At 37.5% G+C, this 10661-nt stretch overlaps 1 protein-coding gene across 2 annotated transcripts in view; it reads right to left on the reverse strand.

Moving 5' to 3' along the window:
- The window catches only part of LOC144965286 (calcitonin gene-related peptide type 1 receptor-like), a 262580-nt gene extending 259011 nt beyond the window's left edge, over positions 1–3569 (reverse strand). For both annotated transcript variants that reach the window (XM_078900471.1, XM_078900473.1), the window contains exon 1: positions 3171–3569. The gene's annotated coding sequence lies outside the window, so the exon portion shown is untranslated. The remainder of the gene's footprint in view (positions 1–3170) is intronic.
- Positions 3570–10661: the final 7092 nt, after the last annotated feature.

Below are 10661 nucleotides of genomic sequence, written 5' to 3' on the forward strand. Positions count from 1 at the left end.
TATATTTTTGTACATTTCAATTTTAAGACCCTATTTTTAGCAACATGTTCATCATAACATAATATCGTTTTGAGGCGATTGGCAACATATTTCACTTGACTTCATAATTTAGTATCGATCTACTGGTATCTCCATACAGATTTAATATTTTGGCCATGGCCGTTGCTTCAACATGACTAGAGCATTTAACTAGAACATTTATTATTTAGCGCAGTAGCCACTTAACGTGCTCAAAGCGTTTTACAATTCTTCCATAGCCAACAGAAACACTTAACACCGAGACACGACGCCGCGAGAAAATAATCCCACATGTAAAAGGCTTACCTACGTGTTATGATTCCGTCAATGATTATGTAAAAATGCATCATCTCATCAGCTCCAATTATCAGCTATTAAATGAATCGTGGACAAGATACGATACCGTTACAAACTATTCATGAATTGTTAGTGCTGAGACTGCTATCTGCCCTGCATTGACAAAACGGCTTTTTTGTTTACATTTTGACCAGAATACTTTTCCCCATTATATCATTTGAGTAAAATGAGTTTAAACTGATAAAGAATACTTAAGCCTGAGACTTCAAAAAAAGATATTTGACAAGTTGTGGAGGGGGAGGTCATTTCAATCATTTCTTATCATATAGGAAATAGAAGTTTTCTGACTATAATCTAAAAAGACATTTTGTCAGAGTACAACAGCAGCTGATCTACTCCAATGCCGAAATACAATGAATAACAAGGTGTAGAACTTCGAAAATATTTTCGAATATTTTTTTTTCAACTGACAACAAAGGGCCGATACTGTTTAACCCATTTTCAATACGCAAGCATGTAATAAAACACCGACTGTTTTTATGCACGGAAAAGAATGAAATGACATTTGAACGATTACAAACTATAGATTTAAATTAGGTTTAACATAAATACCTACATACGGTGTCACATAAACCCATACATTGTGATAGATCACGGCACTTTGGCCAAGACGTGAAAATATTGTTTGACAACATGAAAAGAAAGAGGGGAATATATAGACAACAGTAACACGTCTTTGATTTTTATTAACGTAACTAATTTAGAGCTTAAATGTCTGTATATCTTTTCGGTCCATTTTAATGCCATATTTTTGTATGGCGGATAGCCTTAAAAGTCATAGTCAGGCATTATTGTCTCAGCAGAGACAGAGGAAGAGTAATACGACTTCAAGACTCTCGTCACATTATATGATAGATAGAAAGACAGACAGACAGACAGACAGACAGATAGATAGATTGATAGATAGATAGATAGATAGATAGATAGATAGATAGATAGATAGATAGATAGATAGATAGATAGATAGATAGATAGATAGATAGATAGATAGATAGATAGATAGATAGATGGATGGATGGATGGATGGATAGATAGATAGATAGATAGATAGATAGATAGATTGATAGATAGATAGATAGATAGATAGATAGATAGATAGATAGATAGATAGAGATAGATAGATAGATATAAAGATAGATAATTAGACAGAAAGATGTACAGATAGATATATAATTAGACAGAAAGATAGATAAATGGACAGAACGATAGACAGATAGATAGATGAATGGATCGATTGATCAATTGATTGATTGATTAACTGAGAAAATGATTTTTCCTCGTGAATTCTTTTTAAAAATAGTTTATCCAATGTAGCACTTGGGACCTTAGCTTTGAAGTTTGTCTGCGAAAAGGTTTTATGCATGGGACAGAGCCTTAAAAAACCTAATACTCTTGGAAATGTGTCTATGATGTCTCCACAGTTACGCGATATTTTGTTTTATTCACAAAGGTATGGATTAGTGTACCTAAATGTATTATAGCCCGAGTTAAATACGCGATATAACCAATCAAGATACTTGAAATAAACATATAACTCCCGATTAATTTGTAAAGCTTTTTTATGAATTGTACTCGTCCATTAACTTGTTAAAAATTATTCATTCATTCATTCATTCATTCATTTATTTATTTATTCATCCATTCATTCATTCATTCATCCATTGTTTTAATTGTTTCATTCATTTATTCATTCCTTCATCTACCCACGAATCAATTCATTTATTTATTAGTTCATTTGTCCGTACTTTCTTACTTTTTTAATGTTTTTTATTCAATAACTCATTTTTACTTATTTATTTATTTATGTGATTAATTATCTAATTATCCATTTATTCATTTTATTCATCTTTGAAAAAAAAACAGAGGGATTATTTTCGTCCGTTTAGAAAATATAATTGTATAACACTATCAAGTTAAGATATAGGCATTTTTCTGTCTGGCTGTTATTATTCCCTTTTTTTTCCTTTTTTCCTTTATTTCTTTTTTCTTTTCTTTTTTCTCTTTTTTTTTTCTTTTTTTTTTAAAAAACTTTTTGCTTTGTTCTGTTCTGCATTTAATTGTATTGTTTTGTTTTGTTTCTTTTCTATTCTTTTTGGTCGTTTTAAAAATGAATTAATCGATAAATCCAACAAAGTTCATCAGCAACCATGAGGTTGTTTGTGTGTATATGTGTGTTGGGGGGGGGGGGGATTAGAGGGTCCTAATAGCTGGATGATAGAATAGTTTTCTCACAAGAAAAGGGGCCACAATCGATTCCAGGTGCAGTCGGGATTTTTTATCTGAACCCCCCCCCCCCCCCCCCCCCCTGTCCATCCAGTAGTGATTGGGTCGGTGGGTCTGTAAGACTTGACATAAAGTATTAGCAGCAAGTATTAGTAGCAACGCTTCAGAAACCGGCTTAAATTCTGATGGAATACTTTTGTCAACAATCACGCTTTTATCTTTATATTTCTATCGCGCAATTCAGAAACAATATTAGATCTATATACATTTCAAAAACATTATAATAAAACATAAACTTTTGTTCAACTTTTATACACTATGAAAACAAAACAAAAAAAACGGTGTCTCTACCTTTACAAACTTTTAAGCTCTTCGGATTAATTCTTTTCAGGCAATAACTAATACACCATTTCATCAATGTTTATTTATCAATGTGTATAAAGATCGTTTGAACAAGGTAAATGAGATGTTGAATTAAACTCCTAAATAATAGAGATAAAATACAATGACAGGGGCGAAATTAATTGATATATTATAAATAAGATAGATCTTCTGTACATATAAAAACTTACCGTTTCCTTATGGTATAGTCGAGTTATCCAAGATTGTTTGTGTATAAATCTTATATTATGTCGATAATATGATTGGTATCAAATGCATAATGCTCTGTGATCCATCAATGTAATAAGATGATATTAAAAGTCTTATTTTGTTGTCTGTATTGCTATTTCACGCGTTATAATACAGAATATTGCTCTATATTACACGGGACCAATCGAATCTAGACACACGATCATGCTCGTGGGGATATCTTACCGCATTAAAACCGTGCTATTGACAAAACAAGTCTAAAAGTTTGTGTTGTTAGATATTACCGCCAACCTGTCTACTATGCAAACAGATGACTCTATGGTAAACATCAACTTGACAGGCACACGGTACGGCCAAGAATCTTCTTGTGCATCGCATGCCGCGTGCATGTTTTTGTACCGACCGTGTCCGACGTGAAAAGCTCAACTCGCTTGCGCCGTCGTAGCCGTTTATTGGTTTGGTACTCGCCGCACACAACCACTCTTATCAAAACGCATGATATAGAACAGTAAAGGAAGGTGCCCCAAACGTAAACAAAGGTCGAGAAGCACGTGGCAAACCACATGTTCCTGTCTTGACAGCTCACGTTCCAATGTAAATAATAGAAAAAAATAACCTTTAAAATTTGGCTGTTAGGTGGCAAAAGAAACACATATTCATAAATACTCGATCATGCATCAAATAATGTCTAGATATGGATATTTTATGGAACAAAAGGTAAAATTTTCTAAAATTTATCAAAAGTTACAGTCTATCTATTTTTAGACCAGAGCAAATTACTCCGCTGGTGTGAACAAAACGAGAATTATTCGGAGCCTGATTTTCATAATAATTTAGCCTTATAATATTATTTCTGCAACTGTTAGATTTTATGTAAACATATTTTCAATACTGAAAGTGTATTGCCTACAACTCAAACTACAAAATTGGGAGACCTATATTGTGCGTAAATTTTTCCGGTCCCTAACGGAAATCACTAGCAACTTGTTATTGTTTACGTTTGGGGCACCTTCCTTTACTGTTCTATAAGGGATAGCGTTTAACTAGTTAACTGTCGTACTCGGGGAAAAACACGTATTTATTTATTTCGCGAAGTCCCAGGCTTGAGAGCTTTTGCCAAGAGGAGGGTAATTTAAATCGATCGATATTTGATGGACCAGTTTTCTGGCCAAAGTTTTAAATACGGGTTTTTCTCGAGTTCGGCAGTTTGAGAATTTTTGCCAAGACGAGGTTCATTTAAGGAGAGGCTAGGGCATAAATAAGTGAAATATAAGGTCAAAATAAATTTTTCCACCCCGTATTTTTTTCGACAGATTAATTTGATTTAATAGTACAGTATACATACCGTATTGATATGCATGCCTAAAAATGCCTAGAAAATATTTTTATTGATATACTGAGGACATGGGTAGGAGCATAAATCAAAAGATTCGTAGACTCCAGGCATGATTGGTATGGCTGAAATCAGCAAGTCTTCAAAGGTTCAATGTATTGTCAAAGGTAGCGTGTGCGTTTTCTCGCGTGAGCCAACATTACATTAAGCGTGTTCTGTCACCAACTGAATTCTCATTTCAAAGTCACGTTTGTTCTCGAAATCTATTTCTTTCACGTTGGGCCTCGGTGTTGTGCGGTGTCATTTTTAGGGGTCAACTGTTTCAATCAACAATAATCACAGTCTTTTGGTGTCACTCTTATTACACCAAGGCAGTGGGCGGGAATCAATGCCATAGGCCATCTGGACCTCTTATCACCATTCGACTGGAATGCATAATGACAGCCCGGAACCTTGGTGTTGGTTCTAGAGAGAACTGATCAGGGAGTCTCAACTTGGATCCAGAAAACAATCGACTTTTCTGAATGAGCTCATCGCTGCCATGTCAAGCCTGGATATGAGACGCTCAACAATCCTGTCTTGTTAGAGATATGCCTTCTTGGCTTGTGTGACTCAAAATGCAAATTAGTCACTCCACAGCATGATTTGGCTAATGTGCCTTAAGCATCTGTGGTCAGGTTATTTTTTTTTAATGTATACTATATTATAGCTTGTTTATTGGGGGTGGGATAATATTATTAGGTCGTTAGGAAATAGATACTTTTAATGGAGTTGGGTACACAGTAACTCACATTTCAGAAATTTTAGGGGAGAATAGGGTTAAGAAGAGATTGGATAGGGCTGAGTATGCTGCGCAAGAAATTGTTAAGAGGAAAAGAGAGGTTGTAAAGTTGACACAGCACGTGCCTATCACAATTTTGCTCTGTTTCAAATCCCATGATTTTGTCTTCATTATATCGTATTTTATACTAGATAATCTTTTTTTGTGTGTGTTTGTGGTTTTCTCAAAATTGCGTTTTTGCAAGAAATATGGATAAACAATTGCATTCAATAAATTGTGTCCATTTGTTGCATATAAACTATCAACCATATGAGGCAGGTTAGTGTTTTGGCTCTTTACAATATTTTTATTTGTTTAGAAGTTACGACTCATTTTGGTATGTGACCCCTTTTATTTTTCTGTACCTAAAAATGGTAAATATTGAATCGCCCGATTATTCAAAGATAACGAATATATTGTATATCCTACACATAACCCTTAATAATGGCCTGTTAATTATACAGGACAATTTTATAGAGCAGTAAAGTTAGGTGCCCCAAACGTAAACAATAACAAGTTGCTAGTGATTTCCGTTAGGGACCGGAATAATTTACGCACAATATAGGTCTCCCAATTTTGTAGTTTGAGTTGTAGGCAATACACTTTCAGTATTGTAAATATGTTTACATAAAATCTAACAGTTGCAGAAATAATAATATAAGGCTAAATTATTATGAAAATCAGGCTCCGAATAATTCTCGTTTTGTTCACACCAGCGCAATAATTTGTTCTGGTCTAAAAATAGATAGACTGTAACTTTTGATAAATTTTAGAAAATTTTACCTTTTGTTCCATAAAATATCAATATCTAGACATTATTTGATGCATGATCGAGTATTTATGAATATGTGTTTCTTTTGCCACCTAACAGCCAAATTTTAAAGGTTATTTTTTTCTATTATTTACATTGGAACGTGAGCTGTCAAGACAGGAACATGTGGTTTGCCACGTGCTTCTCGACCTTTGTTTACGTTTGGGGCACCTAACTTTACTGCTCTATTTAGACATTGTCCCCAATGGTTCAGCAGAAACACTGATTTGAAAAATCAAGACACAAAATCTAAGATGTCTGCTGCGGGTATTCGCTTGTTTTTGTTTTCGTTTTTGTTTTGTTTTTTGTTTGTTTGTTTTTTTTTTTGTCTTTTGTTGTTGTTGTTTTTGTTTTGTTTTTTTTTAGGGGGGGGGGTGTTTTGTTTTTGTTTTCGTGTTTTTGTTTGTTTTTTTTTTTTTTTTGTGTGATATTTTTTTGTGGGGGCGGGGGGTTGTTTGGCTTTGGTTTTTTCGTTGTTTTTTTTTTTCCTTTTATTTTTTTTTTTTTGGTGGGTGGGGGGGGGGGGGGGGTTCAACTGGAATTTGTCAAAATGTTGGCACATGTGCTCATTTTGAATCTAGATTCTAGATTATTTGCTAAATCTCCCCCCCCCCCCCCCCCCCCCTTTTTCCCTAATTCGATCGGTATTTGAAGTTCGAATTTTCTGGCCAAATTTGTAAATACGTATCTTTCCGGAGTACGGCAGTTAACCGGTTAATCAATTGGTAAATTATTCTATCAATGTACGCTCGATCTGCTTATAATATTGTGCGCAGTAAAGCCTTTTTTTTTTTTTTTTTTTGGCTTTTCTTTCCTCTGATAAGTTATTCGGTGACGACCGCGCTCCAATGATAATAAAAATTCGTGATAATTTTACCATCAAAAAGGGACCAAATTTTTCTTAGTCCACTTTCACCTATGGCAGCAGCTTCTTATGGTTCACACTATTATGTTATGACGATCGACCCAATCAGCAAAGTCCGGTCCGCATTCGTGCACCGTCGCGAACCCGCCTGGTAGCATCGTCACAACACACCTTTCGACTAGATGCTCTGCCGTTTCGGGTTCTTGTCCACAGCGTGGACATAAAGGACAGGAAGTTAGACCCCACTGATGTAACGCACCGGCCGTTAGGCAGCTCCTCGACCGAAGCCGATTCGCAGCTACCCAGTGTCTCCTCTTACTGGTATCAAAGCCTGGCAACTTCTCACCAAGCTTAGAGGAGTGTAGGTCCCCGCCCCCACGAGGGATTGAATTCGTCCAAACCGACTTCCATCTCGTATGTGCAGCTCTGTCCGTAGTCAGGGATTCTGCGTACAAGGGTTGCCGGGACTTATTTCGGCTCGAAACGGGGGCACCGTTCATTATGCGCATGAGAGGGGTATCCCCATTCCCTCTCTCTTTGATCTTACTCAGCCAGTTTCCCGTAATGGTCTCTCTCCGGACATCGGGGGGCTGGATCGCTGCCATTACCGGGCCCCATTCTCTAGGGGTTGTTGCTAGCGTTCCCGACACTATGTGCATCGACTTGCGAAGTTTTACATCCACCTTCTCAACGTTTCTGCTTCTACCCCACACTGGAGCGCAATACTCCGCGGTGGAATAGCATAGTGCCAGGGCGGATGTTCTCAGGAGCGCTTGGCTAGCGCCCCAAGTCGATCCCGCCAGCTTCCTCAGAAGACTATTCCGCTTCTCTATCTTCCGGGCAACCCCTTCGAGATGAGCCCGATAGGTAAGGCTGCGATCCAACGTCACCCCTAAATATTTTGGACGCGGCTCATATGGGAGTGGCTGGTCCCCGACTAGGACATTCAGTTTACGGGTGTGCCAACCACCTATGGCTGCCACAGAAGTCAGTCATCATCAAAAACGAAACAAAAAAACTCGAAAAACAGTGGTTTGAACTGAATAGTATTCTATAAACTAAAAAATTAAACCGAAATACAAGGAGCTTGGTTATCCAAGTTGAAAAGCATTGCGACCGAAATCCAAGAATAATCACGGGACGATACTCGTTCAGGTCTATACTCACTTACTATTACTTAGTTGCCTCCCTTTTGTCATTTGTGTGGAATTCCGGAGCTGCGATATTCTTGCTATGAAGTGAATAGAAAAGTGCCAGAAGACAATAGAGAATAAAAAATTTTTATTCTCTATTGTCTTCTGGCACTTTTCTATTCACTTCATATCTTGTTGTTACCAACATAAGTGCCTGCTCCACTCACTTTTCTGAATTAAAAATTCACCCCATACACCGGAGCATACTCAATGTCTCAATCGTTTCTATGTTATATGTTTGTGATGAGAATATTGGCTATTAAGCTTAACTGCTGGTCAAAATTACTTCGCGATGGTGGCGAACGAATCGGCGATCTCAAGAAGTGGGTGAGAGAGGGATCTAGAAATGACTTTGGGTTTGAAACGAATATTTTTGTGTTCGTGGATAGCTCACACGGTAGAGCCACGCTCTCACCTGCCAGGCGGAGTTGTCGTACCAATAAGGTCGCAGGTTCAAACCCCACCACCGCCGCGGAAAAAAAAATTTTTATTCTCTATTGTCTTCTGGCACTTTTCTATTCACTTCATATCTTGTTGTTACCAACATAAGTGCCTGCTCCACTCACTTTTCTGAATTAGATATTCTTGCTGTGAATTTTATTGGGTTTTTTTTGTTGTTGTTTTTTTTTTTTTTTTTTTTTGTTTTTTTTTTTGGGGGGGGGGGGGAGTGAGGGAGTTAGCAAATGATCCGGTGTTTCGTCTTGTCTCAAAAGCCAAGCATCTGTACGCGCGATTAGTGGTCGGAAAGGTGACAGTATTGTGGAAAATTCTGGTCCCAATTTTGTGTCCTCGGGTAAGACACTTTATACACATTACCCTACTCGACTCAGGTGAATGAGTTTCTGGTTAGAGGCAGTGACGGATAATGTAAGATTATTATTACCATTGTTATTATCATCATCATTTATTATGATCGCGGCCATCACCAACCATCATCATCATTGTGAACAGAATTTATATTGCATCATGCTCCCCTTGTAAACAGATTGCTCTATGCGCATTCCAGCAATACAAAATCTTTTAATATCGCACCGGTAACTATAAAATACGCTTCAGTAAGTAGATAGGTTTTAAGACGAGATTTATAAGTGTTTATGGTAAACGAAACTCGGATGTCAGAGGGTAGGTTGCCTCACATTCTTATCCAAAATATTGAAATCACGGCTCGCCAGCCATACCATGAAGCGTGGGATCTTGATAAGGAAATGACTTCCAGATAGGAGGAGAAAGAGTAGTTTGGGACTTATAGAGCTCAATGAGATTGCGAACATTTGCCGAGTCTTTAATATATTTGAAGATCACGATTCCCGCTCTGTATCACAAACAAATGTACATGTTGCTGTTGAAGCTTGAAGAAATAAATAACAATAGGGAGCTTCAATTTAATAAACGGAATATATTTTTTTTTCTTATCAAGTAATTTGGCGCATCGGAGGTCGCATTTCTAGACGTCAGTTTCTAAGATTGTGAAAATGATAGGACATAATTGTGGCGTTGCCTGTTGAGACAAAATCAAAGACTCTCCTGCCATTTCTATGGCACTGTTGGATACCAGAAAAGACCCCCCCCCCTCTCTCTCTCTCTCTCTCTCTCTCTCTCTCTCTCTCTCTCTCTCTCTCTCTCTCTCTCTCTCTCCTTCTCTGATTCGCTGCACAAACCAGAGAATGACATGTCACATGGCTCATGCTGACAAGCTTTCAGGAAGTTTTGCGGTTGAGACGGGCGTTCGACAGGGGTTGACTGCCATCCTTCCTTTTCTACTGTTCATCCATTGAATTGTGAAATCGACAACAGGAAGAAACAATGAAATTCGATGGACGCTCTGGTTACAACTGAGCGATTTGAATTTTACTGATGTCATTACCCTCTTGTCTCCAACTACAGGCATATGCATGACAAAACAACCCTCCAAGCTACAATCTCAACAAGTACGGGGCTGAAAACCAATAACAGAAAGCTCAGACACCAGTCACATTGGGTGGAGAGCTTATCAGAGAGGTGGAGTCCTTTACTTGGGGAGTGTGCTGGATATATATGGGATACAGACAAGTGTGCCCTGGATACGGACCGAGATTTATCATCAAGGATTGGCAAAGCCCGAAAAATATTCGCTTTGCTGAAGAACATCTGGCTTCTTTTTTTTTTTTTTTAATGTATCTGAAAATCAAACTCTGCATCTTCAACACAAATGTTAAGTCAGCTCTCCTTTATGCACTAAAACGTGGAAAACAACAAAAACTGTGCTTGACAAGATACAGACATTTCTGAACTCATGACTGAGGCGGATCTATAACACAAGATGGTCAGAAAAGAAAAAAGAAGAGCTGTGGTAGAGCAGCATCTTTAATGGCCTATGCTCCTGGAGGTAGGAGCGAAAGGCTTAAGTAAACCATCAGAGTTATGCATATTACAATTGCTTCTTGATAAATAAGGTGACTCATGCTGTCAAG

Source organism: Berghia stephanieae, chromosome 2 (genome assembly GCF_034508935.2).
Source record: "Berghia stephanieae isolate SIO BIC M18660-M18661 chromosome 2, UCSD_Bste_1.3, whole genome shotgun sequence".
NCBI lineage: Eukaryota > Metazoa > Mollusca > Gastropoda > Nudibranchia > Aeolidiidae > Berghia > Berghia stephanieae.